We start from the raw sequence: 13,479 nt of genomic DNA on the forward strand, positions 1-13,479 counted from the left end.
CTACAACTACAAGAGTTTGGCACATGCAGTGCTTTTTTACTGAGAAACGCGCCGTAGTAGCTTGGAACGGTAGGAGTCGCTCTTCTAAATTCGACGGCGTGGCTTCGACTTCCGGCCGCAGCTACTGATGATATTAAAATTCAAGTATTTAGTGAGAACGAAATACAAAGAACTTCTGTGTGGTTACGATTAGGGGCAGCTTCAATAACCTCACGGGATAGAAATTTATTCGGACCTTAATTCGAAGTCACCTACTAATGCGTGTCTTGTAATCATATTGTAGTTTTTTTACGTGAAGCCCTTTATTTCTTCAATGGTGGCTCTCGTAGAAAAAGGAGCCACTGTTTTTCAATTGAAGAAGCGTAATTGCAATAATGAATGTTGTTGGGTGTATCGGTCGTACATTATTAGGCAAGGTGCTGCGCAAATCAAACATGGATTAGAAGAGCACAAGGTCGCGCGCATTCGTTTTGCTCTTCAGGTCCATGTTTGCCTTGTGAAGCATCTTGCTTAAAGCATACTTCAGAAACGCAACTTTTAAAGACGATAGTATTCTTGAGGAACTTCGACGCCGAAATTTTGGTCTCTCTGTTCGTCTTTCTGTCGGTCTGTCTGCACATGCCGTTGTCAGATAGGAAAGAGACGCGGCTCCCGGAGGCGCTTTGTCTCAGAGTCTCACGTAACTCATCAACCCATTGTCATCCATACGTCTGTCCCGGCATGTCCTCCCCCAAGGGGCGTGTGAGGGGAAAGTTTTTGTTTCGGGCGGACGGCCATACCCTGGCAAGGGGCCCGCCGCTTGGCGCCAGGCGCAGAACAGGCGCGGCCTGCCTCCCGGCGTATAATCCAGGGAGACTCCACATAAGGGCTTCTCTTCGGTGCAGTAATTCAATCACGACACACAAAGCGGACATACCCTGTCAAGGTGGGCTAACGCAGCGCGTGTGGCACGCTGCAGTCACTGCTCGTCTCCTGACCGCTAGGGTCCAGCGACACACAATTCGTCCCTTGGGGACTACGGGACTACTGTTTGGTGCATAAGCGAAGGCCGCTGCACGCAAACCCAACGTAACCTGATTAACCAGCACGACTAAAAGCCAGCTCAGCCCTTCTTGAGGAAGGGAGCCACCCTCCGCCTTGGTGGGTAGAGTCGTCGAGCACGGAGAAGGGCCCTACACGGACCTTGCGGGTAAAGCCCGACAAGGCGACAAGATTGCCGTAGCACTTGCGAAAAACAGGCAAATAACCACACGGGCTAAACTCAGGGGCGATTGGCTCTCTAGGCCGAGTCGTGGAACTGTAAAGAGCGCCATAATTAAAAATTGATGGTACTCTGCCCTCCCAATTCACTGAAAATCACTGCCGGACGGTTCCACGTTTCGTCGAACTTCTTTGCACTTAGGTGCTGCCACTCTCGATGGAGGACAAACCACACCTTCTTCCGTACTTTTGCAAGTACTTCGTGAAGCCCGGGTCGTCTCCCATTGAAGACGGCACAGCACCGTGCCATTTACACTTGGTAGGAGCACTCGACCAGCAGAAGCACGTACTGCTTAACCGCTCTTTTCGACAGGGGATGCAAAAACTGAGTGGTGTCGAAAGGAACACCGGGGCGACCAAACAAACTAGCTATCCTTCGATGGAAGGAGGCTGGTAGTGCAAACTGAGAGAAAATGTGAACTATGTCCTCCCTAATTCCGCAAATAGGACACATTCTTTGTGTAGCGGTTTTGGTGAGGGGCCAGAACGTGTTGGGCAGGCGATCTCTGGCCAGGCGGTGCATGAATGTAGCGCGCTTGGCATCCCGGAAACTGGTAGTAATAAACTGCCAGTTGGGACAACGGTTGGACAGGTCATGTTCTCTACAGCGTGCAGGTAACTCTGGGTTGAGTCTATCGACTAGCTCGCGGAGTTCAGCTAAATCTATCTTGGGGTTGACCTTCCGGAGACTGGCCAAAGTAGAAGCGGCCCCTGCATAGAAGGCAGAAGGCGTTCCTGTTCGAGGCACTGAATTCGAAAATGCCCCAGGCGAGAACATCCTCAGCCGCGTGCTCAGGAAATACAACGCAAAGCTTCGAGTGAGGAGCATATCCGAATCGAGAGCTACCCGTGTCCACCTAACGTGTAGCGCCGTGGTCACAGCGCAGTGGTGAGGAATACTGAGTCCTCCTTCATCCGTGCGCAACTTGAGCATGGGGCGTGGCAACTATGCCAATGTACGACCCGCCAAAAAAACCGAAAAGTTTTTTCCAGGGGAATCCTGGTATGGAGCCTAACCGACACAACTGAACCCACATACATGAGAAAAATAAACAACAGCGATCGAATTATCGTGGCCTTAGGTGTAAGTAGACAAGACAAGGCACCAAGTTCCTGAATCTTGTCTGTCACCCTTTTCTTAGCTAACCGCCAGTTTTCGGTAGTCAGGCCATCCGGTTCGAAATGGAAACCCGATATGCGCAGGCGCTCCTTTATGGGGAGGCCGTGAACAGGGCGTGGGCTGGAGGGACCGCAGTTCAAATACATGACTGCGGTCTTCGATTCATTTATCCTGGCGCCGCTCGCCATGCAGTACTCCTTCATAATATGCAAGTTGCTGCAAACAGTTGCCTCGTCCGGGACGACAATGGAGAGGTCATCTGCATATAGGCGAACATTGTCACCGGGGAAGGGAACCTGGTGGAAGGGAAAATATACCCATGCTGCTGTCTTTAGAAAGCCTCTACAAGAGCGGTTCAAATGTGAGCACGTAGAGAGCAGGTGAAGGTGGATCGCCCTGCCTGACTCCACGGCACACCCCGAAAGGCTCCGAGACGCGATCTTGTATGACAACAGCAGAACTAGGACGAAATTGAACAACAGCAGAACTAGGACGAATGATAACGAACTTGGCACTGAAGCCGTCCTGCTTTAAAACTTTAAATAGGTACTTATGACTGATAATATAAAACGCCTTCTCTTCATCAAAAGAAAAAAGAATTCCACGAAAGTTGCGTGAATTCGACCTTCTATAAGATATCTAATAGCAAAATCATGAAGTTGACACGATCGACCTTGGACACAACGCTCCTGGTACGGGCCCAAAACAGTACTAAGTACTGGAGTGAGTGAACGGACAGCCACTTAGCTATGAGCTTGTAGTCACAGTTTAGAAGAGTGACGGGTTGCCAGGCTCTCAGTTCAATGCGTCTCGTCTCATTCTTGTACAGAAGAGTGATCCGCCACTCCCTTTAGTGGCTGACAGAGTCCCCTCACGGAGAAGCCTGTTTGCCAGTGTGGTAAAAGCCCCCCCCCCCCCCCAAAAAAAAAAACCTTCCAAAACTTGACGTAAAACTCGACTGTCAAACCATCTGAACCTAGGCTACGATTATGCTTAATGAATTTAAGAGCTGCAAACACCTCCTTTTCGACGAGAGGAGTGTCACAAATATCAAAATCCTCGTAAATCTTAGTGTAAGGAAACGACTACGGAGTGGGAGGTGGTTCGGCGTAATGGTTCTTGTAGAACTGCCTTGACACCTTTTATATTTCGTCCTGCGTTTCCACTAAACTGCCTGGGCTTGGATTAACAAAGGAGGTTATAGCTGAACTATTCCTAGCTAAATGTCTACGAAGAACATTTCTGCTACACCAAGCATCCATTTCCCACTGCTCTGCGCGTGCTGTGGCTCGCAACGGGCCCCAGCGTCGCTGGAGCAGGACTCTATATTTCTAGTGCAATTAAAGAGTCGCGGTTACTCCCGGGCCACCGGACAATGACTTTGAGAGCAGTAGACTCGCGTCAGAGCCCACTTTGATACCGGCGCGCTCCTCCCGCGGCCGCCTCTTGCCCCATTCCCGGAAGCGCTCCGCAACTCCGGCCTTCACAGCATCCCATTCGTTACCGCCTAAACCCTGATCGCCAAGAAGCTAGCTGATAAGAAGCCCGGCTTCATCTTTTGTAGCGTCCTTCTCTTTAAAGAGCCGCGGGTTTAAACGCCACGGTCTCTTGCCCCATGGCAGTAAACTGGAGTCGGCGAATCTCAAGACAAGGAGGCTATGGTCGCTCAAAACGGAAGAACACAGCCAGCTAGAGTGCACGCTAGGAGCCAGTGAGGGCGAGACATAAAAGTGATCGATCCTCGATCGGCTCCCTCTCTCCGTCTAAGTCATTCCTGATTGGAGGGGGTGAAACGACCGCCAAGCATCGACTATTCCCAGCTCGTTAACAAGATCCCACAACTCCTGCTGACCCTTTCCATTTCATAACTTTGCAGTTTCTATGAAGGAAACACGATTCGTGTTTTCTAAAACCCAAACGAAATCGCCCACTAGAATGACACGCGATGAGCTAACTATAGTTAGGAATCTAAAGGATTGAAGAAATCCTTTTGTTGCCTACACTCCCATAGAGCGTAAACATTCACGGTTCTAATGCCAGAATCAAAATCCATCGACAGAACACGGTCATTCGCATCCCTGGCGTATAGCGTATCACAGAACCGGTAAATCATGGCATTAAAATGACAGCAACTCCGCGGCAATGTGCGCTGCCATAATTTCAGTAGGATTTGGTGCCAAACGTTCTGTCGAAGTTCTTAATCTGACCCGTGCTAGACGCGAAAGTTTCCTGCAAAACGAGAATATCTATCTTGTCAGACCGAGCTAAAAGAATAACCTCGGCCTGTTTTGACGCTATGGTGATACCGCGACAATTAAAAGTAGCTATTGTGACAGAATGTAAGATGAAAAATGAAAAGGGAAACCACAGAGAACTAGAAAAGACAAGAAGTAAAGACTAGAAATACAGAACAGCTGTTGGTCTGTCTGTCTGTATATTTGTATGCTTGTCCGCGGTAACGATCCCCCCTTAAGGCACCAAATGTAACCTCAAATGGCCAACTCCATCCGACGCATCCACCAATATTGCACAAGTTTCACGGTTCATACTTGTGTGATTGTCAATTAAAAGCAATTATTCCGCATATCTGAGGCACAATAATAACACGTGGATGTTTTGTATGTGCGCCTTTATACTAGAGAAGGTACACACAAGTAATTATAAGGACCGTAGCGTTGATCACGCTGCGCTTACAGTGCAACGCAGTGCTCAAAAAGTCAAATGTTTCTAATGCTATGCTAAGACGACGCGGTGGTAGCCCCTTCCCGTCGCTTTGCGTTCTACTCCTTATCGCTCCCGAGACAGGCTCGCATGTTTCTCCGCGGGCGTTCACGCCTTCCTTCGTTTTCAAAGATAACTGCCAGATCGCGCTAGTGTCTAATGTGCCTCGATGCGCTTAGTCACCTTCGCTGCACGGATTGAGACTCTCTAACGCAGCGCTTCCAGAATACAATTCACCGATTTTTTCGCGCATAATATCAATGTTTTGTTCACTCCCTCCACACACAAGACTATGGTCTTTCGACAACATTTACAATAAAACATGCAGATACGGGGCCAATATTTTGAGCATTCCTACAGACTAGCATTCTAACACTCTGACAGGAAAGATTATGAATTTCGACAGGAAAGATTATGGAGCGTCTGCTAGAACACAATTGTATGAACAAGGCAAGTAAAGGAAGTAAAGAAAGAAAATATGCACACTGGACCTTTTGGAGGCGACTGTTTTAGTCTCGTATATAGGTGACCTGTTGTCTCAGAGTTCTAGCGTGTCGGGAAACATGTTACTTCTTGCGCGGCTTTCGTACTAACACTATTCTTCGCAAACTTGAAGAAAATGGAGAAATCCTGCCTAAACTAATGTGCATATGACAGGAAGATATACGATAACTGTCTGTGTATGCAGCATCGGCAGGTAAATGGCCCTTGATGTGTATTATTTTCATAGTCTTCCGTCGGCAGGAACAGCCTTGCAACGCAAAGCTTTTCGAACATGTTGTGGTTGAACACGGTATCGCGAATTGTCACTACTGTAGTTGCCAATGCCATTCGCGGCGGCGGTATCTAAGTAATGTGCGAATGCTCTTAGTCATTCGAATAAATCTCGCACGCTAATAATGTTCTCAGTGAGCGCATTTCATGGACGGTGTTAGAGGCGACAGCCGCTTTTTATTACTCTATTGTTTTCTTCATGTTTTACGCTCAGCATACTTCGCTGATAAGAGGCACTTGGAGGCAGATTGATCGATTCACCGCCTTCCTATTTTGGGCCTGTTCAACAACAACAACAACATTAATATAATAATAATAATAATAATAATAATAATAATAATAATAATAATAATAATAATAATAATAATAATAATAATAATAATAATAATAATAATAATAATAATAATTTATTAATAATTACATGTGCGATTGTAACTTGTAACTTGCAACCTATGTCTTTCGGCATCGTTGAAACGTTTAGTGTTGTAGGCGTTTTTGTTGCCTTGTCAATGTAAAACAGTACAATACGGCTGCTCACGTTTCAAAAATATACGTGCTAGAGAAAGCAAAAGATCGGGCCTACTTGCTGATCAAGCATTAGGCTTTCCTTTTCGAATCTCGTGGCCCGGATACCTTCTATGCCTTGCGTACTAAAACCGTACCACATGGAGGAGTGGCGTGCGTTCAACCTCTCTTCCAACCAGCCACCTATTCGAACTCGACTTTCACCAACTTTCTGCGGCAATAGGTTTCAACGAGTGTACTACATTAAAACCTGTCTGAATCATACCCCGTCGTAGCGATGAGCATAATCTTCTCTTTGGGCACGTATATCATTCACCGGTGCCCCCTTCCCCTTAGCCACTCCTAATTACGTCCTCCATCGATTAACCTTTGCCTCATAGCAGGAATTCTTGCCTCCAATTGGAATCGCGTCGAACACGCCACTGCTGAAATTATCGCTTCGTGGTGTATGACGATCCCGTATTCGTTCTTTCCAGTTGGAATGTTTCGGGATGCTTTGGCCGAGTATAGAACAATTATCTCCGCACGTGCTGCTATATATATCCTTGGCGCACCAAAAATGGTACGTACATCACGCTTCAGCGACAACGGCCTCTGAATACTCGGAGTGTTAACTCGGAGTGTTGCAAACAAGTTCACTTTAGTTAGGTTTTGTTCCCTTAAAATACCACATTGAAGGAGATAATAATAATAATAATAATAATAATAATAATAATAATAATAATAATAATAATAATAATAATAATAATAATAATTGTTCTCCTTTCACGTCCCAAAAGAACATGTGATTGGGAAGCATGTCGTAGTGGAGAGCTCCAGAACATTCGACCGCTTAATATTTCTTAACGTTATCCTAACTCTAACCACAGTGACCTCGAGCAGCCCTCTTCCATCGGGCACAGCGGGCGGTAGTCCATTCCTCAATCTTGGAGTCAATAGACAAGCTCTATTACCACTAGGCTACCGCGGTGGCTTGAAGTGTCAGACATAAGGTTGTATTGAAGAGAAAAAAAAGGTCAGTGTGACCGCAAGTGCGAAGCAATAAATGTGATAGCAACAAATAGTAATGTTCTGCGAAGCGAGGCTAGGCAGCTAACTCTTTTGGATGCTTTCTCACGTAACTCTACAAAACGCTTGTGTAACAGAAAAAATACGGCTGCTCCAGGGACACCTCGCGCACTCTCTTCGCGTTGAGAGCGCGGCACGTAGAAGCGTATTCGCAATGTTCATAGACTGTCACGCTGCCTAGAGGAATTCGGGAGCTTCCTCTCAAGAATGATCAGTAGGCAGACACTCCCAACGCTCCCTCGTTCGGCGGTGCTAACCTCAGTGTTAACGCGCTAGCAAGAAACGAACACAAACTACTTTGTATGTTGTGTGTATGAGTGAATATACCGGGCCGTCCTTGACACGATAAATCTGATACGTTCTTGCGAGAGGTCCAGGACCTCCGGAAATATATCTGAAGTGTGGGGGCTTCTATATATATATATATATATATATATATATATAGTCCAGTAGATCCTCCGTGAGCGGTCACAACGTGGTTTATTTCGACGTTTTGGCCTAGAGTCTGGCCTTCATCAGGATTAAAGATACAGTTTGTCGGTGCTCATCTTTATACAATCTCAAATCAGAGGGCGAGGAAAGAGGAAAGAAAAAAAAACAGGAAAAAAAGGAAAGAAAAAGAGAAGAAGAAGAAGAGAAAAATGATATACGGTGGACGCCCCTCGGGTGCCCCCCTTTCACTCTTCCTTCCACTTTCCCCTTCATCTCTCTCCCCCTTCTCCCCTTCGCCTTTCTGATGTCAGCGGTCTGTGTATGTTGCCGTTCACTAATGCATTCCTCCCGATCAGACGGCCCTCCTGGCACTGGTGGTTCGGTGCCAGGAGGGGCCGTCTGATCGGGAGGAATGCATTAGTGAACGGAAACATACACAGACCGCTGACATCAGAAAGGCGAAGAGGAGAAGGGGGAGAGAGATAAGGGGAAAGTGGAAGGAAGGGGGGCCCCCGAGGGGCGTCCACCGTATATCATTTTTCTCTTCTTCTTCTCTTTTTCTTCTTTTTCTTTCCTTTTTTCCTGTTTTTTTTTCCTCTTTCCTCGCCCTCTGATTTGAGATTGTATAAAACTGAGCACCGACAAACTGTATCTTTAATCCTGATGAAGGCCAGACTCTAGGCCGAAACGTCGAAATAAACCACGTTGTGACCGCTCACGGAGGATCTACTGGACTATATACAACGCTACGGCCACTAAACCATCATGCCTGCCTATATATATATATATATATATATATATATATATATATAGGGGCGTTAATACCTATCTTTGTTTTTGCTAAGGAGGTGAAAAAAAAGAGGGAGGGGTCGTAGCAGCTGTTAGTGACCCCCCTGGTTTCCAACACGCGGGGGCGATGACCCTCATAGTTCCTCCCCCGGTTTAGCATCCCCTGAAGAGGTGAAGTTTTCGTGAAAATACATGGCGACTCTCGTTTTCGAATATAGCCCGCAGAGCACACATATCAGCTTCGCGAGATTTTCTGCAGCCACGTTGCATAGTTAAATAATATTGTGTAACCTTTGCAGTTGAAACTCACCTTGTTTTTCCTGCGTACAGCATTCGTCAGAACTTTTGTAGTGCATGAATTTCATAACATTCATTGCAAGCGGAAAGTGGCGCAGGCTCACGATTTGCGCTTCCAAACTTGGTTTGCACTGTGCCGCTTGATTTGCACGTTCGTTGATAGATGCCAGCACACTGCAAGCGATTTCTTTGTTCCCTGGTATCGAAGCGAAATGTTCTACGCACTCTCATATAAACGTGGCGAGTGACGCCATGTTGAGGTTGCGCAATGGTGCGTTGTTGGTGCTAACAAAGTCGTTTGGCGAAGAGAACTCCTTAGATTACTTTCAGCAGTGATGTTCAAAGAAACTGTCTTGACGTCAAGGATTTTCCACTGGACGTAGATGGTTGTTAACGCGCCGAGAGTGACAGCGACGATGAACGACCAGCGAGTGCACATCGCGTCCCGTCATGCATTAATGTTTTTTAACGCGATAGCGTAAAGAGTTCGTGTCGCAGAAAACTCGGCGCTGGTGTCGGTCCCGTTGGTTGTGAGCTAAAAATTATCTGTGCAACTGTGACCGAAAAATTAGGTTACTGAGGCCGCTACTTGCCCACGCGTGCGCGCGCGATCACACTGAGAAGGTCACCCATTCGACGAAACAAAAAGTGCTGAAGGTCTCATGGCGTGGTAGTTCCTTTGCCCTGCTATCGCTCCCTCATAGAGAAATATACCATATAAAGAGTGGCTACAAGAGCCTTTTCGCGGCCCAGCAAAAAAGGGTCTGACTGACCATTGGATGACTCACCCTTCCTCGCTTTTACTCGTTTTTAAGACATGTAATAACCTCCTCGGGAGGACAATGATTACCCAGGTTTGACATCCACTTTTTGTGAAAAAAATTTCAATAACTTGTGGAATTTTTTATATCTGCTCTACATCATGTTCCGCTTAGGACATTTATTGCCTTACAACAGAAAACCGCATAGTATGATTAGAAAGCGTTGTTTTTCTGCATTTGTTTTGCACAGAGGCATATTCATTAAATGTTTAAATGTGTTGTACAGATATTTCTATCCCGGAAGCATGGGTGTGTAGCCTAGTGGAAAAGACGCTTGCTTTCGGAGCATAAGGGTTCAGGTTCAAATCCCATCATCGTAAAGAAGAAAATTTGTTACTTTATTTATGTTGAAGGCATTATCGACTCGGACCAACCACTCGTGGCGCTAAAAGGAGCGCAGTAGCTCCTTTCAGACACTCTTTACGGGAGTGTCCGCTATTTATGTAAGGGTATTTCTCTATGCCTCCCTGATTATTTCCAGCCCTTTCGTCGGGACTAGAGAAGAGATTATGCAATTGCAGCATGCGACAAAGCTTTGTAACTCCACTCACACTGGGCGGATTCTTAAATGTTTTGAGGCGTTGAGTTCGTGATGCAATAAGCTTTTCTAGTGTTTTCTTTTTCACGCTCGTGACTTTGATTGTATTTATTGTATAATATCCTTGAGCGAGCTCAAATCAAACCATAACATAGTTTTTCTTGTGCATTGCATGTATCCCGATTACAGTGAATATTACAAAACACCGCGTGCCTCCAATACCCTCGAGCTCGACCAGCTAAGCGAAATGTTTGGAGCAATGAAATAGGCACGCAGTTACGACTACAGTCCACGGCAACTTCCCCTGCACTTCACCGGTGCTGTCGGAACGACGTTGTTCATCAGCAAATTTTCACAGTTTTGACGTTGCGAAAAGCCTACGCGTATATTCGTTTCGTTATCCTTGTTTCGATCGCGCTGATGGAACCTGCAACATCTGAGTGCAGTGAATCGCACTGTTGGAGTCTGATCATGGCTGTGACACAAGCGCTACTTAATGGGAAGTTGAATTGTTGTGCTTCATTGAACAAGCAGCTGCATGACGCTTACAGCGCAAGTAATGACGACGGCGTAATGTGTTTGCAAACCATCGCTACGGTAAACATTCGGTCCTGTGCCGCCGCGACTGCGTTGTACTCGCTAGTGGCCTATTACTGCGGACTGCGGCAAATTCGCCAGGCAGGATCAGCACAAATTATCTCGGAGTACCGTTCAGTTCATACGTCAATTCTAGTTTATCAGTTTTCTGTAGCACGCACAGGATTACGCAAAGCATCATTTATACACGGTCGATCAGCTGACACCACCACCCTTTGCACTGCGGCAAGAAATGAGGTAGCGAACATTCAGCAGTTCCTATTGGTTGGGAAAGTAATTTGGTACAATATACATTTATTTGACGGTCAAGATTTCATCCTGTGAAAGCGGCACGGGGACTGCGTCCGTACGTCCTACAGTTTTCTGTGCGAGTTCACGTGTTGATCAGCCCTCCACTGCCATCTTGGATTGCACGGCGCGCCACCTATAGGCCGTGGGCATCGCTAATACGAGCCATTCGTTGATGGCAGCCGAGATAGCGAGACGGCGGGCGCACCAGTGACTGTGCCCATGAATTCAAAGTTCACATTTGCTGCTCTGGTGACCCTCCCCAGCCACGTCTGGGACATAGCCGCATACTAGCGTCCCTACTATGCGGGTGTGTGCCACAGGTAGTTCGGAGTCCATATCAGTCAACTAGAGGCAATGCATGCATTGGAACTTTTAAAATCCGACAGTGTTAGGGGCCCTTGCTGGATATGTGTGGTTTAACGTCCCAAAACCACCATGTGATTATGAGAGACGCCGTAGTGGAGAACTGCGGAAATTTTGACCACCAGTGTTCTTTAACGTGCACCTAAATCTGAGCACACCGGCCTACAGCATGTGTTAGGGGCCCTTGTCGTACAAAATGTAGTGTTGGCTTCAGTGGCGTTCTCGGAGAGTGAAAAAACCCCATCGGATGCAACGCACAAAAGAATTCGAGCTGGACTCGAGCCAGGAGTTCTAATGGTGGCATTCGTGTATTCTTCTGCAGCGCCACGTCAGGTAAACAAACTGCTTCGGAAAAACATTTTACTCAGGATTCGTGTCGGGGTGATGTGAAATGTGATGGCAGTATTGGACACTCGATCTTACAGCAAAGCAATATTTTTCACACATTCATTTCAATGACTCAGCAAGCTATATTTAAGCGTTGCTCAACCGCAGAGAACTGCGCCAACAAACGCTTAGTGCGTCGTCGCACAGTATATAGCGTCCACCTCGTTGCGATAAAACTTGCCTCTCTATTCTTATATAAGTTCCGACTTAACGTCACAACCTACGCTATTCTTCAAGCATCGTTTTACTCGACATGACTCGTAAAACCACGGTATGCACACAGCTACCCTGCATTTGCGCAAAAGTGTCAATCCGCCATGCAATGCTTTGTTCAACGCCAAGAAATGCAGCATAGACATGTACTTACTAGCTGGATGCGCTACACAAAATCTATTACAGCGAAAGCTGTTATGAGATCACAACTCGGGTCACGTGCGGTTATCCACCACCGCCGGTGTCCGTAACCACATCGTTCGAAAAAAAAAAACCTATCACCAATGACACAGTGGGGCTCGAACACAGGTCCACTGGGTGTCAGCTCAACATTCTACCACTGAGCTACGCAGGTGCTTGTGACTTGTTGAAAAACTTGCCTTAGACAGGCTTGATGTCGGGAAAGCAATCGCGTTAATAGAACTTATAAAGCGTTTGAAAACAGCGAAAGAACAACCAGTTCTCGCACAATGCGATTAACGTAACGAGTGGGCGTCCAATGCTCCAACCCATTACAAATCTTCTTCTTGTTCCGCTATTAACTGTGGTGCCTACCCACTTCAGCCATAACGCCGCATCTTGGTCAGCCACTGCATGAACAATTGGCACAAAATTCCTTACAAGTGATTAGCGGATACCACGCTTCTCAGAAAAATGACAAAAAATATATCATAGCGAATGCCGGCCTATATCAAAAAAATTATTACCATTGCCCTAGGGGGTATCAAGCAAGTGTGCTTGCAGTATAAAGTTACCCAATGAGTGTTTTGAAAAGGCGCTGAAAGGCCACTTATAGCTTTCGCTGTGACTATGCTGCGTTTTCCGGGCAGGCCTGGCGTTTTTCTAACAATGTTAATGATCTGCGAGAATTTTCGTTGCAATAATGCTGTTACCAGTAAGCGATGTTTGGCGAATAAATATGTCCGGGTTGTTCTTATAGAATTGAAGTCTACCATATTATCGGGTGAATCATAACGATCTGCTGGGGCTGGCCATAAGTAATGTCACTGGCATGAATTACACAGCACGTTAGGGTGTGTACGATTCCATTCCAGTATTATTAAGCATGAGTCTACTAATTAAGCATAAAAGCCATTAACCAAACGTTTGCTGCGAGTGATCCACTGAAACAGGCCCACCGTATAGCGCAGAAAATTTTTACTCCTGGCTGGATTGAACAACAAAACTCGCCACGCCAACCGTATACTGTCTGTGTAAGCTGAACCACCTTAAGATTGACACTGTGCAGGGTGGCATGTTCACAGAGCGAACCTGCATTTTGC

At 46.4% G+C, this 13,479-nt stretch overlaps 1 protein-coding gene across 1 annotated transcript in view; it reads left to right on the top strand.

Annotated features, from left to right (window-relative positions):
• The window catches only part of LOC119161863 (protein tolkin), a 420,624-nt gene that overhangs the window by 103,302 nt on the left and 303,843 nt on the right, over positions 1 to 13,479 (top strand). The gene's annotated exons all lie outside the window — the stretch shown is intronic.

The sequence above is a fragment of the Rhipicephalus microplus genome, chromosome X (assembly GCF_043290135.1).
Source record: "Rhipicephalus microplus isolate Deutch F79 chromosome X, USDA_Rmic, whole genome shotgun sequence".
NCBI classification, from domain to species: domain Eukaryota; kingdom Metazoa; phylum Arthropoda; class Arachnida; order Ixodida; family Ixodidae; genus Rhipicephalus; species Rhipicephalus microplus.